The sequence below is a fragment of the Meriones unguiculatus genome, chromosome 8 (genome assembly GCF_030254825.1).
Source record: "Meriones unguiculatus strain TT.TT164.6M chromosome 8, Bangor_MerUng_6.1, whole genome shotgun sequence".
Classification (NCBI taxonomy): Eukaryota; Metazoa; Chordata; class Mammalia; order Rodentia; family Muridae; genus Meriones; species Meriones unguiculatus.
In genome coordinates this window covers 36,772,471-36,778,241 of record NC_083356.1, presented here as the reverse complement: position 1 = coordinate 36,778,241, position 5,771 = coordinate 36,772,471, and the positions used below count along the sequence as shown (strand labels likewise).

Sequence of the window (5,771 nt, the reverse complement as noted above, 5' to 3'; positions counted from 1 at the left end):
AGAGAGACAGAGAGAGAGTGTGCGTGCGTGTGCGTGTGTATGCTTTCTGTTTTTTTGTGGTGTTTTTGCCTAGTGAGTCTGTTAATGTTCTTTTTTTCTTTTTTGGTATTTGTGTGTGTGTGTGTGTGTGTGTGTGTGTGTGTGTGTGTGTGTGTGTGTGTGTGTAGAGGTGTAAAAAGGGAGAGAATTTGAGTCTGTAGGAAGTAGGGATGATCTGATAAGAGAAGAGTTTGGAGAGGGGAAAAAGAATATGGTCAAAAAATACTGTATGAAAACTTAATTAATTAACATTAGTTGAGGTTTTTGCCCCCAACAACGGGGACTAGACATCTCTCTGTATTACCATGAGGTAGGAGTGTCAATAGCTTCTTAATTCTGCCATATGGTTGGCGCAAAAATGAAACCCAGCCACCCAGTAATCAGAGGATGAAATGAATAACCAATGCTTGCAACAAATAGATTATAGGTAGTTGGGTGTGTGACAGTCACTGGCATCCTAGGCTGTGACTAAAGCCAAGAAAATACCTCTATGTTCTTCTTCAGTTTCTCTTAGTTGGTAGGTGGAAAGACTCAGTAGCTCCCTGGAGCCTCCTTCATCTAAGGCAGTATAGACTCACCTGACTCCATTAATGGGTTGTGAATGACACAATGACATTTAACTTTGTAAATAACCACCATCAGTGCTATAGATGCCTGCCATTAGGCAAAAATCAGAATTATATTGAACTCACTTCAAAACCCATGATGGGAGAGGAGCAGTAAGAGTGAGTAAATCAATCCAATACACACAATGACAACAGTCTTCTGAGGTAGCCAGTGAAATGTTTAGGAAGTCTCCTTCTAGAAAGCACAAATCCACATTTAAGCAGTCCATGTTGGATTTCCATCTACTCTGAACGAGCCCTTCTTCTTTCTGAATAATGCTTATTGATCAACTGATGTTTGCAAAGCTTCACGTTGCTGTGTAAGCCTCTCAACCACACTAAGAGTCCAACACTGTCATCTCCATATCTAAAGAAGAACCTGAGGCACTGGATAATTCGCATGTGGCCAACAAAAAGTTGGGTAGACCTGAAATTTCAATCTAGAAATTACAGTAAACACACAGACTCTCCAATACAAAAAGTAAATTGTAGGCTTTAAAAAGATTCACCTATCAATACTTCTTCCCCACACAGCTATAGGCTCTTTTACTTAAATGAGCAACAGTTAGTATCTCATAAACAGTGTGTGCTCACTGAGCAGTTGGGAGATGTGAGCTACTTAGCTTATATGTTTTAATTTCTTATTCATGGAAAATCAATACAACACTGAGTGAACTTAGAGCAATAAAGCAACTCAAGCTTAAATTGCTTATTTTAGCATATGTATTATTTATCTCCATGTTGTAGAGACCCAGCCCCCTATATATACCTTATTTGAGGCGGGATGGGAGTGTGTTTCTGTGGGTTAGATTGCTTGCCAAGCATGCGAAAAGCCCAGGATTGTATAAACTGGGTGTGGTGCTAGGAGGATGGAGGCAGAAGGATCATGAACTTCAGGTCATCTTAAAGTACACAGCAAGAGGAAGCAAATCTTGGATACATGAAACCCTGCCTCAAAAAAAAAAAAAAACTTATATGATATGTTGACAAAGAGATAGAATAAAGAGGTTCCTTCCTACTTCAGTTGATACATGAAACCTGGAGACAAGCCTGCTTAATTGAATTGTGTGTCGCTAATCACTATCCATACTAACATTCATAGCCAATCTTTCAATTTTTTCTTTTATTATTTTTCAATTTTAATTTTTTTATTAATTACACTTTATTTACTTTGTATTCCCCCTCTAGTTCCCTCCCTCCTCACCTCCCAATCCTTCCCTTCCTCCACCTTCTCCACACATGCCCTCCCCAAGTCCACTGGTAGGGGAGGATTGAGGATTTCTTTTCCTTCCTTCTGATCCTAGTCGGTTAGATCTCATCAGGAGTGGCTGCATTGTCTTCCTCTGTGGCCCGATAAGGCTGCTTCCCCCTCAGGGGGAGGTGATCAAAGAGCAGGCCAATCAGTTCATGTCAGAGACAGCCCCTGTTCCCATTACTATGGAACCCACTTGGACACTAAACTGCCATGGGCTACATCTGTGCAGGGGTTCTAGGTTATCTCCATGCATGCTACTTGGTTGGAGTATCAGTCTCAAGGAAGACCCCTGTGCTCAGATTTTTTGGTTCTGTTGCTCTCCTTGTGGAGCTCCTGTCCTCTCCAGATCTTACTATTTCCCACTTCTTACATAAGATTCCATGCACTCTGCTGCAAAGTTTGGACATAAGTCTCAGCATCTGGATTGATATTCTGCAGGGCAGAGCGTTTCAGCGGCCCTCTGTGGCAGGCTCCTAATGTGTTCCCTGTTTTCTCCTTCTTCTGATGTCCATCCTCCTTGTCTTTCTGGATTGAGCATTTTAGCAAGAGTCCTCCCTCTTGATTAGTTTCTTTAAGTGTACAGATTTTAGTAGGCTTATCCTATATTATATGTCTATATGAGTGAGTATATACTATGTGTGTCTTTCTGCTTCTGGGATAGCTCACTCAGGATCATCTTTTCCAGTTCCCACCATTTACCTGCAAATTTCATGATTTCCTTGTTTTTTATTGCAGAGTAGTATTCCATTGTGTAAATGTACCATACTTTCTGTATCCATTCCTCAAGATGAGGGGCATCTTGGTTGTTTCCAGCTTCTGGCTACTACAAATAAAGCTGCTACAAACATGGTTGAGCAAATGTCCTTATTGTGTACTTGAGCCTCTTTTGGATATATGCCTAGGAGTGGTATAGCTGGATCTTGAGGAAGCGCTATTCCTAGTTGTCTGAGAAAGCGCCAGATTGATTTCCAGAGTGGTTGTACAAGCTTACATTCCCACCAGCAGCGGAGGAGGGTTCCTCTTTCTCCACAACCTCTCCAGCATGTGCTGTCACTTGAGTTTCTGATCTTAGCCATTCTGATGGGTGTAAGGTGAAATCTCAGGGTCGTTTTGATTTGCATTTCCCCAATGACTAATGACTGATTTCTTTAAGGTTTCTCTGCCATCCGATATTCCTCCACGAGAATTCTATTCTTTCTGCTCCACCAACCCCTTGTAGATGCTCCCCACCTTTTACTCACCCAACTTCTGTTCTGTCTCTATCACACTATCAAAAAAAGAATGAAAATCAAAATTAAACAACCAAAAACCGTAAGAAAAAAACAACAAAGCAAAATGCCCACAAAAAATATGAAGTCATAACCAAACCTTCGGCAGAGTACAGGGAATCATATGGAAGAAGGGGGAGTTAGTAAGACCTGGAGAGGACAGGAGCTCCACAAGGACCAAATATATCTGGGGACAGGACTCTTTTATGAGACTGTTTCTCCAACCAAGGACCATGTATGGATATAACCTAGAACTCCTGCTCGGATGTAGCCCACTGTAGCTCAGCATCCAGGTGGTTTCCCTAGTAAGGGGAACAGGGACTATTTCTGACATGATTTCAATGGCTGGCTCTTTGACCCTCCCCCCACCCAGGGAAGAGCACCCCTGCTAGGCCACAGAGGAGGACTTTGCAGCCAGTCCTGAAGATACCTTATAAGCTAGGGTCAGATGAAAGGGGAGAAGGTCCTCCCCTATCTATGGACTTGGAAAGGGGTAGGGAGAAGATGAGGGAGGGAGGGTAGGAATGGAAGGGAATGAGGGAGTGGGATACAGCTGGGATACAAAGTTAATAAACTGTAACTAATATTAAAAAAATAAAAATTTTATTAAAAAAAATGAAGCCCAGCATATGCAAGTGTACCCATTGCCGGCAAGAGAGCAGCCTGAAGAGTCAGAAATTTAAATACCACAGTAGAATGAAGTATGACCTCCTGAAGACTGACATCTTCGAAGATCTAGGTTACAGGGACCCATTGTTGGATGTTGGTGCACCATCACAGGCAGTACTGGAGTCACTTCCCCGAGTTTACCAAACTCTGTGCTTGGCTGATATCTAAACTAAGAGTCCTCTGTAAACTAGGAGAAAACGTGCAAACAACTAACAGTCCAAGTGAAGCTCAAGAATTCCAGCTTGAGGTGAGAGGACTACTTGGGGAGATGAACTGCCCGTATCCTTCTCTGACATCTGGGGATGTAATCAAGTGCCTTCTTGTTCAGAAGAACTGCCTCCTTTGCTCACATACCTCATCTCAGAACTAGAAGCTGCCAGAATGCTCCTCAAAAAAAAAAAAAAAAAAAAGCTCACCAAGGAGGTGGTAACTAGGTCTTTCAAGAGTTGAAATGTATTGCTCTAGGAATGTCCAAACCTCCAGCCAATATAACTATGTCCCAATTCTTCAGTGGGCTTGAAAAAAATTAAAGGAAACATTAGCAAAAATTTCACATAATCATGTGGGAAAGCCGTTGTTGAAGAAGCTGATGGGACCAGCCTACTGGGAAAAGAGAGAAGCCATTAACCAAGTCATAGCCAATGAATACAAAGTTCAAAGGAAGCTGCTAATCAAATATTTGGAGTCACTGTCCAGTCCTTGGCTGGTCTGACAGAGCTAAGAGTCAGACAGAAAAATTAGCTAAGGTTTGCCAGCCAAAGCATTCAGTCTTGTCTCCTGAAGGTAAAATTTCCATTGCTCATCTTTTGGCTGTCAGACAAGACTTGTCAAAGATTTTAAGGACAAGCAGTGGGTCCATGATAGAAAAGACTGCCTGGGCCACCAATAAGGTATTCCTGGACAAGGTGCCAGACAGAGGTAACAGACCCAATGATGTTGAACCTCCACTCCAAGAGATGCCACCATGGCAGAAAAGACAAGATGTCTCCCAGCAGCAAACAAGAGGCAGAGGAAGAGGGAGAAGTGGTTTTGAACGTTCTTCATATAGAGGATGAGATGGTCATGAAGAAGGAGGAAGATGTGGAGGTGGTGACCACGGTGTCTGAGGAAGTGGAAAAGGAAATAAACATTCAAGAGGCTAGACAGATGGAGGGAGTGGAAGTGGAGATGGATACAAGGATGGTGGTTATCGATATTCGGGTTTCCAGCCCAGTGGCTATCATGGTGGCCACAGCAGTGGCTAAGGAGCTTTCCAAACATCTTCAAATACAGGAAGTAGATACCAGGGTGGTGGATACCAGCAGGACAATAGAAACCAAAATGGTGGGCACCATGGTGATTAAGGCAGTGGTTGTGGGGGGAGAGGTAGGTGAGGAGGTCAGGGTGGACATGGAGGCCAGGGGGAAGGCTGGGGAGGAATAAGGAGCCAGACTTATCACCAAGAAGGTCATTTGGAACAGCACTTCCAAGATAGAGGCTGTCAATATATTCATTCAGAATTTGGAAGACATTATACTAGTTGAAGCTATAGAAACTTATAGTTTACTAGAGCTCAAGCAATAGAAACTTAGTTTCAGAATTCTGAATCCAACATCTATTTCAAATGAATCTAAGCTCACAGGTGGCAGGCATGTGCCTGCTTGGGATGACCATTTGCCAGTCTTCATTCAATTCTCTCCCTTTTTATTATTAATGTTTTACATAGTGCTGTTCATTTAAGAAACATATCGCTTCTTTCTACGAAAAACAAATTTTCAAGGCAATTTAAATTAACCTTAATTGACTGGTAAAATAATCCCATTAGAACATACATGCTTTTTTTAATTTTTTTATTAATTACACTTTATTCATTTTGTATCCCCCCATAAGCCCCTCCCTACTCCCCTCCCGATCCCACCCTCCCTCCCCTTTCTGCATGCATGCCCCTCCCCAAGT

The 5,771-nt window shown here is 42.4% G+C and overlaps 1 pseudogene; it reads left to right on the top strand.

Annotated features, from left to right (window-relative positions):
* Positions 1-3,863: 3,863 nt before the first annotated feature.
* LOC110553463 (protein FAM98A-like) lies at positions 3,864-5,359 on the top strand (annotated as a pseudogene).
* The last annotated feature ends 412 nt before the right edge of the window (positions 5,360-5,771 follow it).